Here is a 14,168-nt window from a genome sequence, read left to right as displayed (position 1 = left end):
CAACTTCGCTTTTTCTCAAATGATTAATTTGAGTCTATAAATAATGCCTTTCTTATAACAATCCTGCACCCACATAAAAGCTGCATTTTCCATATGAGATAAAAAGGTATTTTGCAAAAAGTGCAAGGTGTTTTGCATCTGCTGGTATAGCTGGCATAGCTTCACAAATCTCCTTTTGCTTTGGTTTGTTTTTATTTTTCACAATGGTCCTTACACTGGATTCATTTATCTTGAAATGGCGGGCAACCTCAGCTGTGGACTTCAATCCATGATACATATCAAGCAATCTGACTTTTTCTTGTAATGTCATGACTTTTCTCTGTTTCTTGGGAACACTTCCAGCATTACCCGTGGCACGCTGTATGGGTCCCATGGTGTTATTCAAGGTTTATGGTATTGCACTAAACGTGATGAAAAATACGCCAAGAACTGCGAAAGATCACTTTTTACTGCGATACACAATTTACTGGAGAGATGAACTGCTCACGTGGAGGTGATTAGTATCACATGGCATTTTAAACAGATACCTGCAACACTTGAGCTCACCACAATAGCAACAGGAGGTGGCTATGAAATTATTACAGTAGTATATAGTCTGTACTATAGTGAATTTTATGCAGTTATGATTTAATACTGAATCTTTACAGTTGTTTACATTTCTCTCAACTATGGAACCACATACAGTGTTTGTGACTGTAAGTTTTGATAAATTTTAACTTTTCATAACAGATTTGTGTATATTTTATGGTATCAAGTGATAGACTAGTATCTACATATATTTATGCATCCATGTCATATTTAACTTGTTCTTAATTTTTTTAGTACTTCTAGACTATGCAGCTTGTCTACAATTTTCTCTAAATTGTCACAAATCTCCAAAAATTTTTCCAAAGAATTTACTGAAAAATCCAAATAGAAGTGGACCCACACGGTTCAAACCCATGTTATTCAAGAGTCCTATACTCTGATTTGAAGAATCTAGTATATCTTAAAGGTCAAATATTCTACTATTGTGATCTCTCTAAAATCACTTCTAGGATTAACAATCTTCAACAAGGTCCCAATTCACCTTAAAATGTGTTTCTTGGAAAGAATAACCTAACCTATTATCAGCTTATCACTAATTCAATTTCAGAGTAACTAGCTAGTCACCTAACAAGGGCCTATGGGAATGATATCCAGGACAGGTAAGTTTTGACATGGAAGATGAAAAATAAAGGAATTTGGGGTTCTTTCTCAAAATATGCACCCTGACAGGGTTCCACAGTGCAGCCTGGACAGTCATTATGGGACATGAAGGCACATAGTGGTGGGGAGAATAATAAATGGAGTGTCACAAAAATGAACCGGATTCAGCAAGATCAGACATCTGAAAAGCATACACCATCTGCTTCACAAATTTGCTCATCTCTGGGCTTAGGAGATAATTCTAACTTTCCAAAGTGTATAAAAGATATGCAGAAGGCCAAAGTGACTCCTACGCATCAACTTGGTAAGGTAAACCAGTTAAGGTCTATTTGACCTGCTAAAGAGAATCCCAAGGAAGTGAAGGCAATCAGCTCAGTGTTTTGGTAAAGGAAACTGGATGAAGGGGTACAGAGTCTCTCTTCCCTTCTGGGATTTGTCAATCTTTTATTATTGTATTTCACCTATCCCTAAGACTATTCACATATTAAAATCTCTAAAATCAGGATGCATCTTACAGTGAGAACGTATCATAATTTCATTGATAACTTGTTTTCTTAATGGAAAATAAAATATTGGTATCTATTACATTTGATGGCATCTTAGACGCAATGAAATATTGTATATTGGAAGGGGGGCTATAATACATGGGAATATACAATACTTTGCTATGTCTTCTCTGGGATTTAACCACAATCAGCACAGCCCTCCAAGCCTCTGTCTTCAATTCATCAGTTGTTTGTCGAGTCCCCGAGATTCCCAGGCACAGTGATCATGTTTGTGTGGCTACATGAAAAATCTTGTCAGAAAGGGGAAAGACAAGGTGGCCCTATTTATTTTAATATGTCTTCAGCTATTTTAAAGGGCTTTTCTTACTTCCATGTTGGAGGTCTTTTTACCAGTTTGGAAGAATGCACCCCTCTCTCAATTTCCCAAACACACCAGTTAAATTTTAAAGCTTAGGAGTTTTCTCTGTGGCCCTCTGTTTCTGTTAGATCAGGGAACAGCCACTGAAAAGGAAGGAATGCTTTCAGAGTGTCACTTACACCCCAGAGGCTCTGTACCACCCACAGTCTTCCCTTTTGGCCTCTCAAATGAATCAGAGCAAAATTAAATATCAAAACTCACTCAGACACTCCCAGTTTCTCCAGGCCTTCAGTCCAGCCTTTGCCACTTGGTGAGGAATACGGCTTAGCTGAGCTCTGGGAATATAAAATAAAGTTGCTATTGGTGCCTTGTCAATCAACATCCAATCCCATGCAAAGGCAGAAAGTGCAGTCATGTGCCTGCCACATGTAGAATGTTACTCAACCACCTTGGAGGAAGGGAACAATTCCTCCAGGGAAATTCTTGCAGCCAGACATTTGACTCAGAGATCCAAGGGGGAGAGGAGAGAAGAGAAGGATCAGGAACGAATTCATGGCAGGTATTAATGTAACGCTGACTGCTCCAGTCTTGACCATCCAACAATGCACAGGGAAGAAAAAGAAAGAAAGAAGACAATAATGAATGGGAAGGAGAAAAGAGGGCAAGAATGTTCTCTTCCAGAAGCATAGCTAGGGGTACAAGGGACGCACATCTCTAAAAGCGGCACTCCTCAGAAAAAGTTCTTAAAGTGGTAGGTTAACGTCACTACTGTTAGAAAAATATAGGTTAAAACATATCAAAGAAAACAACATGAAAGCAAGGAGAAGCTAAGAGAAACCTATGTGGGAAAACCTGGAAGCAGAGTGTCCACTTTTCTCCTTCCCATAAATAATGCTACATGGCAGCCCATGACTCTGCCTACAGAAACTGGCTTTGGCAGGAGCCACGAGATAGTGATAAAGAAGAACCTAAGTTGATGGTCATCCAGGTGGACCTGAAGGAGTTTATGCAAGGCCAAGAAGAAAAATTAAGAATGTATTAGTTGCATTAACTGGCTAACAGAAAAAATACGTTCATAAATATGTGCTTCCCCTCCAGTGAATATAATGGGTCTGTCTCTCTTTCAATCAATTGGCCTGAATCACTGTCAGCTGGGAAAGCCATAAAGGAGGATGGTATCTTCTCCAAATTCTACCTCCCAGTGTTATTTCTCTTCAAATTACATTTGCTCATGTCTACAGAGTATTAAGACACTCATTGATTTATCAAAGGACCTCGCAGGAATGAAACAATCTTCAAACTGAGACTTTACCAGAACTGACAGATGCAGCAGTTCCCTGTAGAACAGCTAAGACACGCGGTGGAACCTGAATATCATTGTCCTAAATTATCTGGAATAAATTGCCCAAATTCCCCCACTTAAGGCACATGAACAAGTCTCTTTCTCTGGGGACTGCGTGAGAAACAAACACACCTTTACTTGTCTGATCTACTCCCTTGTGGTTTTAAGTGGGGGAAGATCAAGTCATACAACCTCATCAAAAAGAATATTTTTCTTCTCTACCTGAAAAAGCTTAAGAAGAATTCCTCACACGTGTATAGAACTTTATACTATTCTAAGAACACTCAGCTGTAATATTTGATGCTCACAGGCATTAAAGTCCATAAATAAGATGTGTATTTACAGTCATCCTAATACTGTAACAACAGTTTTTCTATAAACATTACCAGTTGCCCATAACGTCAAAAGATCTTTCTCTCCATCCACTGCCCTTTCCTTTTCCCTAAAGCTTTTTTCCCCTCCTATGATCATTCCTGCCTCTTTTACAACCTGTATTATTGTTGTTAAATGTACAGGTGTTTGCATTTTCGTTGCCTCTGAGGATCTTTATTCATAAGATGGTAAATCTCCCTCATTTTCCTTTTCTTTTTTTAAAATTCTCTTTTGTCCTCCCATACCCTGATCAAATGATGCCCACATGTTTCACAACAGATTGTGTTTTGTTTTGCCTTCATAACCCCGTTCTCCTGGCCATATCCTTTCAGTACCTATGCCTGTTTTCCTTGTGATTTGTATAGAAAGTATTTACTTGCCCTTCCTCACCCTGGTTCTATTTCTACTGCCACAAAGGTAAGCTGATGTTAGGCTCAAGCCTTCAGCTTCAAAGATGGAAATTACTTATTGTACAGAAAATTCTTCCAAAGTCTTTCTTCTTACAAACTCTTCTTACAAACTTTCTTCTTAACAAACTTTTATTCTTCATCCCTAACACAGGATTTTAAAGTTGAAAGGGACCTATGAAATCTAATCCAAAGATCTCATTTGAAGGTGACTAAACAGGGATCCAAACCCAGGCCTCATCAGCTTTGGCCTTTGCAACATATACGGATATCTGGCCCAGTCACCTCTCCCATCGGAGTCTTATACTCAGAAATCATTTGACATTATCACCTAGTGGCCCAAATGTATTTTGAATTCATTCAGATGCCATCACTGAGCTCTTCCCCCCACCCCACGGTACCAGTGCCCCCCCCCTCCTTCTCACCTCAAAACCTGCTGTGCCTCCTTGGTGAATATGCCACCGTCTACCAGATGTCATTGTTGATGTGGGTGTCATCCTAATTCCTCTCCTTCTTCTCCCCTCATCCCCAGCTCATCTCTCAATCTGTCTCCTCTCGAGCCTCTCCTTCATCAGCCTTGTTTCGGCCACCAACAGCTCTTTCCTGAATTACCACAACACCTTCCTAAGTGGTCTCCTTATTCCCCCTCTTGTCCATATCCAATTGCAACCACCTCTTGCAGCAGACACGTTTAAAATTAAAATCTGATCGTTTCAATACCCTGATTAAAACCATCAATGAGTCCCCCACTGCCATCAAGAGAAAGTTTAGATCCCCAAGTAGGGCTGCAAGGCTGTGTTTTGACACCTCATGTCCAAGCTCATCTTTGGCCACTCGTTACATTACATCTCAAACCAACCTTCCTTCAGTCGTTTAGATGAGTCATGCTTGTTCCCACCTGTAACCCTTTGCAGGAGCTATTCCCTCTGGCTGCAAGATCTTCCCCCTTCCATTTTATTTGGGTAACTGCCAAGCTCCTATTCATCATTCAGGTAGGAACTTTAGAAATCTTTCCCCTCAGATCACATGCTCACTTCTTGCAGTTCTTTGCTCAAATGTCACCTTTTCAGACAGCCCTCTCCTCACCAGCAGTTCAAATATCAAAACCTCATAGATTATGCACCCATTTGCTTATGCTGCCTCTGCCCCTTCCCAACTGTCCTCCTCACCACCACATTAGACAATCTTTAAGCACCATGAGAACAGGGACCCTGACAGTCTTAACCACTGCCGAATCCTCAGTGCCCAGTAAGCATGTTTAAGTATTTGTTAGATGAATGAATATTCTCGGTGTTTAACATAACTTTGTTCACAGTAGTAGCTTAATAAATATTTGAAGAAGGATGGAAGGGAGGAAGGAAAAAAAAAGGTTTAAACTGGGAGTTTATAATGCCTTTCATCTTTCTTTTCTATAAAAGTTGCAACATCTCATTTTATTATTTGTTATTTCATCATCTTTCTCCAATTAGCCACTGAAAACAGCTGCCCCCAAAATGGACCAGACCATCAACAAACTTAATTCCGAATGAAGCAGCATTGCAGTGAGGCCCACAGTCATGAGCACCCCTCCAGACCAATTCATTTCTTAAGTTTAGATGCCTGCATTGAAACACCAATTTCTGCATCTTTGATTGAAATGCCAGAATTAGTCTACAGCCCTGCCCCATCCCCTGCACTTTTCCTGAAAACGATTACATAAAAAATTCTTGTTCTATTCCATTTCTCTCATATACCATCTCCTAGCACCCTACGAGCTGTGTGTAGGTGGCATCGTTATTATTCCTTGACCTGCTCTCATCTCTCATCACCCACAGTGTCAACACAGATGTCTCTCATTTGTACTATTTTTTCCCCACTTAGTTCACCTTTATTTAGGATAGTATGTGCTTCTTATTCTGGGTCTCCCCAGAACCTTCCCTTTAATAATTTATTTAAGGGCCTCACCTTCTTTTCCTTTTTAAAACAAGGATCTGTGCTTGCCCACATCCCATCTGCTTCCCACCACAGTTGGTCCAAGAACACTGGCAGTAACCTGCTCTCTCTTGTGCAAGAACATAGAAAGGCATCTTCTCCAGCCAGGAAATTAGAATTCATCCAGAGCAGGGAGGTCCCCGGATCTGTTCATTCACGTTAGGTCTCAGTTCCTTCCTACTTATGTTTGTTCTTCCTTTTACAGCCCCAGCATCGTTCCTTTTGGCAGAAAAGATGAATGTAAAATAGCTCTGATGGAGTTTGCACTGTACTGACCATTCATCAGCAGTATCCTGGTGCTGCCAAGCACTCAGCCAAAGGGATTCTTTTCTTCTTATTCCATGCTTAGTTTTAAATCCTTTTCCCTATGCTAAGCATTTTTGAAAGCCTAGGTTCACTCTGAGCTTCAGCTTTCTGGCTTCTTTAAATTTTTCTTCTCGTTTTTAAAAAAATACTAGATGTTCTATTTTATGCATCCCTGGTTTGGGTTTTATTCTTTTATATTTTTACACATCTTTAAAAATCTGAGCTCAGAGAAGGACCTGTGGAGTCAACCTGGATTCTATGGGTTTTTTTTCTTTCTTTTTCTTTTTCACTTAGATCCATTTCTCTAAAATCATTAGAATAGTATCAGGGTGAAATCAGGACTAACTTAACATAGAAATTGTTTTCATTTTCTTTTAAGGTACTTGTGAACTTGATTCATAGAACACTGTAGAAAATACAGAAAAAAAACAAAAAGAAAAAATTTGAATTTATCCCAAACCTGGTCAACAAGGAATAATCACCACTGCCATTGTACCCGTGTATGTAGGGCTTCTTTCCCCCTATGCATTAACAAAGAAAAGGGGAAATCATTTATGCATCCCATTTACTGCTTGCTAAGCTCACTTAACATCTTCCTGTGCACATTTTTCTATGTCACTAAATATTGTTCCACAACATTATTTTTAAAGACTACGTAGTATTTCATGATATAGATAAGCTATTATTATTTCAACAAGTGCCTATTATGAGACATAGGCTATTTTTAACATCTGGTATTAGAAACAACTGCATATTGAACATTGCTGTAGGAGCATCTTTGTGCATATCAATAACTGTTTCTTTAGGACTCAGTCCTGCAAATGGAACTGCTAGGTCAAAGGGTATGAATTTTTGAAAAAGGTATGAATTGAGGATACACATAAAAATTACCTTTCATAAGGGCTTTATAGTCTCTGTAAATTTACACCAGGTTATATTCTCTGGAGATGAATACGTGTATTTCCACAATAGTAGGTATTAAAAATTTTCAAAAACCTTAACCAATTTTATAGGTAAAAAATTGCATTTGTTGCTTTCAGTTGCATATATTTATTAGTAGGTATGAAAATTTTTCATATTTTTATTGACTTTATTTTTCTGTTTTTGTGAATTATCTGCTCATAATCCTTTGGAAATTTTCTTTCTAGGGTGCTTGTCTTTTTCTTACAATGTTGAATTTCTTTTATACCTTCAGAATTATATTAGACCTATTCTTCTAAATATTTTATTCCTATTTTTCACTTACTTTTAAATTTTCATTATTTTTATGAAGCCTTTGTTTAGCAAATAAAATGTATTTTTTCTTATATACGATCTGCCTTTTGGATTATGTCTTAAATGTCTTCCTCACCAAAAGATGATTTTTTTTAAAAAAACACCCATATTTTGTTCTAATTTTTTATGGATTCTTCTTTCCTACTAAATATTAAATTTATATGGAACTTACTTTGCATATGGCACGAGATAAGAAATCTTAATTGTGCCCCAAAAGCCTAGCCATTTATTCAAAACCATTCATTAGGGATGCCTGGGTGGCTTCCGTTGAGTGTTCAACGCTTGGTTTTGGCTCAGGTCATGATCCTGGGGTCCTGGGATTGAGCCCCGTCAGTGAGAGTCTGCTTAAGGATTCTCTCTCTCCCTCCCCCTTCCCTCTCCCCCCCCCGCTGACATTTTCTCTCTCTTTCTCAAATAAATAAATCAATCTTTAAATTAAAAAAACATTTATTGGGCTCCTGGGTGGCTCAATCGGTTAAGTGGCTGCCTTTGGCTCAGGTCATGATCCCAGGGTCCTGGGATGGAGTCCTACATCAGGCTCCCTACTCAGCAGAGAGTCTGCTTCTTGCTCTACCCCGCCCTCCCTGCTCATGATTTCTCTCTCTCTCTCTCAAATAAATTATTAAAATAAATAAATATACACATTTATTAAATAATCCTTCCTTCCCCAGTGATATTTGAGAAACATTCTTATCATATGCAAATTCTTATATATACTTAAGTCTGTTTTTGGATAGTCTATCCTATTAATTTGACAAGAATTAGCACTTTTAAGTCCTCTCATTCAGAAATGAGGTAATAAGTACTTTCATTTATCAAGATATTATTTCCCAGTAAAATTTATTTTTTTCAAATAAGTCTTTAACATGTCTCATTAAATTTATATGAACACATTTTATATTTCTGACTGCTACTATTAATGGGACCGTCTTTCTCATACTTTTTATTGGGTTGTCACTAGTATACAGGAACTATAGTGACAGTTGTGATGTGCTGCTCAGATCCTCCTTTTGTGGCTTGTGCACTCACTTCCCTAGCTGCTGGGTGGTGATGGATGGCATATTTAAGCTGAGTTCCTCTCTGGAACTGCCCTTAACAGGAGGGCTGCCTTGCTCCAAGCCACACTCTTCCCACAGACAGTCCTTGCCCAATGACTGGTAGGTTAGGGGCATCAAGGTCCAGACCCCTTGCACCAAAGCAGGAAATTCTGAAGAACCATCTCAGCTTCAAGGCTCCTCATGGAAATGGATGTGGTTCTTGTGGGAACTACATTACAGTCTAACACCTCCCTGCACTCCCCCTAAGGTATTGATCCTAAAAGCACTCACTAATAAACTTCCTACATGTAAGCCTCCATATCAGAGTTTACTTCCCAGGGAACCAGTCCGAAGACAGCTGTTGCCAGGAGTGATCTGAGGAAGAAGACTAAAGTGCAGCTTTGGAACTGGATCACCTGCTAACCCGCGGGCAATGAGGGCCCCATGCTTAGCAGTAGGTGTAGCAGTAGAAACTACAAGCTTCCCGTAGCAGTGCAATTGCTAAAACTTTTCACCACTGACAACCTGGGATAGGATACCCTTGGAAGAAAATGCACTGGCAGGTGCAGTAGCTTAAGTTTTAAGAGGTTCTGAGGAAGTACTAATTATAAGCACAATGGAATCTAATGGCTTGCTGAGTGGCGTGGGAGAGAGACAAGAAAAGGCTAAGAGTAATTAATCACTAATTGAAAGCTAAGAGTGAAAATCAGAGGACCTCTCTGGCAGCATGTAAAAAGGCTGTGATTCCTGATCTCTGGGGGAAGGAGGAGGTTAAGGATCAGGCCCACAACTTAATTATATGAGTAGCAAAGCTCCAGATAAAGTGAATTCTCAGCCCTGGTAAGTCTGCTATACCAAGGTCAGGGTTCTGATTTGGGGATGGAGTGGGACCCTGAAATTTGAAGTGGATCATTTGGATCAATACACTTGTAAACATTAACATTCCAGATCCCCCTAACCTCTCTGGGCCTACAGAAGTGGCCCACTGCTCCCTAGTAGTCTAGAGCACCTCTTGCTTGAAGATAAGGCAAAGGCTTCTGTCCGGCAAAGCAACACATACCCTCCCCTCAAGTTCCTTCCCCATGTCACCTGTTGGACAAGAGAGCGATGTATAGGTCAAGTGATAAGGTTACCTGGATGATGATGCTGGGCGTGCAAAGGGAGGAATCTATATCCCAAAGATACTGTAAGACCTAGCTTAACTTGTACTAACATGAGTTGGAGCATCTGTATGAGACTCGATGCTGAGGGTGCTAGAACAAGAGTGAGTAAAGAACATCAAATAGGGAAAGAAAGACTTTATCAGCATGAGGAAACTCTCCTACATTAGAGGATCTAATTTCATATCCTGGCCTAGGAAATGGTACTAGCACACTACTAGGATTGCTCTTGGAGGATCAGAGAAAGAAAGAGCTCATACTAAATGAAGTACAAATATCAAACCTGCCTTAACAGATGGTAAAATGAGGGGTTTAAAAATCCAGAAAAGAAAGCAGCTAGAATGGATATACTTGGCAGGCCCACAAAGCCCACCTGATGATTATGTTCTGCAGTGGGGTCCAGAGGACACCCCATTTACCAAAGTAATAAGGCAATAATGCATGGGCTGGTACAAGAGGCTGTCCACTGCAGGCCAGAGCAGAGGAAAGGAAATACTATTAAAAAATCAGGCTCACTGGTAGCAGTGAAGATGATAGAACCAAACAAAGAGGGCTGGTTTTCTAACTTGGGAGACATTAACTCAAGGAGGGGCTAGATACTCAGAAGGAAAGACTCTGCAACAGCAAGGCAAGTAAGCACAATAATTCCCCCAATTCCTCTCTAGAAAGACCTATGGCCACTTACTCTGATAATCATATACCAGGGAAAAGTAAAATACACCAACATTTCAAGGACTATTGTACAAAGGGTCAAAGTTGATATCTGGGCACATAAAACATATTCATGGCTCCATTAAAATGTGAAATTCTGAGAGCCAAGTAATAAATGGAGTGCTGGACCTAATCTTGCTTGCAATCTTGCTTCTACTGGGTTCACAGATTCCTTCTGTGAAGATGTCCTTGGATGCTAAATGTATAAATGGAATGGACATGCTTGGTGGTTGGCATAATCCCTACATGGGTTCCTTGGCCTTTGGAGTAAGTAAGAGCTATTATAGTAGAGAAGATCAAGTGAAAGCCACTGAAACAGCCCCTTTCCAGCAAAAAATTATAAATAAAAACATTACTGTGTCCTGGGGAAAATGATAGAGATTAGTATCATCCTAAAGACCTCATCATGACCCAGAATGCAGAGGTAGGAGTCCCCATTATATTCCCATTTAATTAAGTAGTCTGGCTACCAGAAAAACCAGACAGATCCTAGAAGAGGACATTATATTCAGCCTAGTAGTATCCAATTATAGCTGCTGTGCTAGATGTGATGTCTTTTCTAGAACAGATCAACATGGCCTTAAATACATGGTAACCAGACACTGGTCTGATGAATGTGGTGTTTTCCATCCATATTAGGAAGAAGGATCAGAAATAGTTCTCTTTTACATTGGAACAAGCCAAAGAATATATTCACCATTTTGCCCTGGTACTATGTTAACTCTCCCAACTTTTGTCATACTGTAACCTAAAGAGACTGGAATCTATCGGACATTTTTCAGAATATCACACTGAACCACCATATTGGGCAAGATGAGTAAGAAGTACTAAGTATGTCGGAGGCCTTAGGAAAACATGTTTCCAGAAGGTGGGAGAAAAACTCTGAAGATTCAGGGACTTGCCATATCAGGAAATTTTTTGGAGATCCAAGGACGCTGATACAGCTCTTCCAAAGTAAAGGACAAACTTCTGCATCTCACACCTCCTGTGCATAAGGAGGATAGTCCAGATTCTAGAGACAGCATTTTCCATATTTGAAAATACTGCTCTGATCCCCCTACTCAGTGACATGATGTACAGTTTCGGGTATGTCCCAGAGCAGGAAAGGCTTCTGCGAGGCAGTACCAGTTATAAAAAAGCAGGCCTGCCACTTAGTCAATATTATCAGGAAGACCTCATGGAATTGGATGTGCTGACACAGGGGAAGATGCCCAAATGGCAATAGAAAAATGGCTGAACTTGGGTCACAGATGTGTCTGTTCAATATGTGGGTTTGGGGTGAAAATGAATAGCTACTATACAACAGCCCCACTCAGAGATGACCTAGAAAGTCAATGGTATAGAAAATCTTCCTAAAGAGTGGAGCTTCAGAAAATGCACCTGGTAATGCATTTTGTGTGGAATGAGAAGTGACTCAAGGTAAGAACATATATGAACTTAAGGCCAATGGTGTACCAGGCTTATGTGGTGTGTCAGGAACCTGAAGGAAAAAGACTAGAAGATCATAAACAAGGAGAGGTGGGGAAGAAGAATGAAGATGCATCTACAGAAGTCAGTATAAAATGTGAAGACCTTTACTTCTCATGTTAACTAAACCACCAGAGAGTATCTACCATAGAAAAAGGACTTAACAACCAGGCAAACAGTATGACTGACTTACCTAGTTGATGTTAGCCAGTCTCTGCATCAGCTACCCCAGTGCTGCAAAATGTGTACAGGAACAGAGCAGCCATAGAAACAGGGACAGGGGTTGTGCATAGGCCTAACAGCACTGGCAGCCAGTCACCAGGACTGATCTAGCTACTGCTGCCACCAAACATCTAACCTACCACAAAGAGACATGCATGCTGAGTTTCTGAAATGGTACCATCCCTCAAGAAGTCAACCAATGATTGCACTGCATCCTAGAAGGGGCAGGATTCATCTTGAACGGACTTGAAACACATTCTGGGTATGCGATTGCCTTTTCCGTCTGTAGGCCTCAGCCAGCACCACTATTTTAGGGTACAATATTTGATCTGCTGACCAAGGTTCCACAAATATCACACTGGACCAACATACCTACTTTACAGCAAAGAAAATACAACACTGGGTGCAGACATGGTCATTACATCCACTAGTCCTATCACATCACCCAGAAGTTATTGACCTGACAGAGCAAGGGGATGGCCTTTTGAAAGTACAGTTAGGATGCCAGCCGGGAGATGACACACTGAGAGAACGGGGCATCCTCTCTAGCATGTAATACACATCCTAAATCAATGCAGAGTATATGTTGCTGAATCTCCACAGACAGAATATACAGGTTCAAGATAAAAAGACTGAAAGAGGAGTAAAACCACTTACCATCACTTTCAGTGACCCTCCAGTGAGAATATGTGATTCCTGTTCCTGAGCTCTGTAGGTTTAGAGATCCTGGGTCCCAGGGGAGAAAAGTTTCCATCCATTAGGTAACAAGAAAGAATCCCAGTAAACACTAAGCTATAACTTCCATCTGGTCACTTTAGGATACTCGTGCTAAGAGACCAGCAGGTACTGCATTACCAGGGTAATCGACCCAATTATCAGAAGGAAGTAAAGCTGCTGAAATACATCAAGCCAGGAAAAAATATTTTTGGAAACCAAGTGATCTATTAAAGCATCTCTTGGTAGAAATTCGTCTAATTTTGACAACAAGTTTTTGTGTGTGATAATCTCATTTCAAAGTCCAAATAGCCTAAGAATTATAATTTTTCTTTTTCTTTGAACTAAGATTTAAAAGTGCTTAATTTCATTTTTTTAACTAAAAATTAAACAATTTTTATATAGGATCTCCTTCTCAAATGCTTACATAAATCAGTGATCTAGTATCCTTAATTTCCATAATCAAAACACTTGATTTAATGGTTCTTTGCCATGCACAAATGATTTCACTTTTTCATTCTTTGATTCATCCTTGTTCCAGTTATGATCCCCTTCTCCATCCTTTAAAAAACAAAAACAAAAACAAACATTCCTAGCAGGTAGGAGAAACCATCCTCCAACTTGCTACAGCCCAACTTCCCATTCAGATTGCCAAGTTCAAACCTCAAACCAAGCTGCTTTACTGGAACTGTTACCACAAGCAAATCCCTCCTAAACAAAGTCCCAGTGTTTTCTATACTTGCCCTTTCATTCATGAATAGAATGAATAGAGCCTCTGACCCTGACCTGCTTGATTAAAGCCCACCACGTTCCTCCAGCAGTCCTTCCCTGCTGGCAGAACCTCTACGCCAAATCCAATTCCTCTGTGGGACTTCACAGTGAACTCCTTGCCTGCAGAAATATGTACACTATAAATAGCATCCTTCCACTGAATTCATAATCAGGGCTCCCACACTCTACTGTGTCTCTCTGAGTAGTTGCTTTTTGCCTCAAGAGGGAGACCCAAGACTCAAGTCCAGCATATGTCCCAAAGGTTGATTCCTGCCCCTTTTTCCCCTCCCAGGAGTTGCATAAGTTGAAGGGCATCTCAGCTCCTATGGAGCAATGCCTCCATATTTTGCTTTCTCCCTCT

The 14,168-nt window shown here is 40.0% G+C and overlaps 1 long non-coding RNA gene across 2 annotated transcripts in view; it reads right to left on the bottom strand.

Moving 5' to 3' along the window:
- The window catches only part of LOC148109661 (uncharacterized), a 574,894-nt gene that overhangs the window by 327,523 nt on the left and 233,203 nt on the right, over nucleotides 1-14,168 (bottom strand). The window contains exons 2-3 of one of the 2 annotated variants that reach the window (XR_015725081.1): nucleotides 2,314-2,387; nucleotides 1,543-1,971 (exon numbers count right to left, since the gene is read on the bottom strand). This is a non-coding gene — a long non-coding RNA (uncharacterized LOC148109661). Of the gene's footprint in view, nucleotides 1-1,542; nucleotides 1,972-2,313; nucleotides 2,388-14,168 lie in introns of those variants that run through there. The other variant, XR_015725080.1, reaches the window with a different exon arrangement.

The sequence above is a fragment of the Ursus americanus genome, chromosome 7 (genome assembly GCF_024610735.1).
Source record: "Ursus americanus isolate L20-20 chromosome 7, mUrsAme1.1.p, whole genome shotgun sequence".
Taxonomy (NCBI): Eukaryota; Metazoa; Chordata; class Mammalia; order Carnivora; family Ursidae; genus Ursus; species Ursus americanus.
This window is presented reverse-complemented; position numbering and strand designations above follow the sequence as displayed.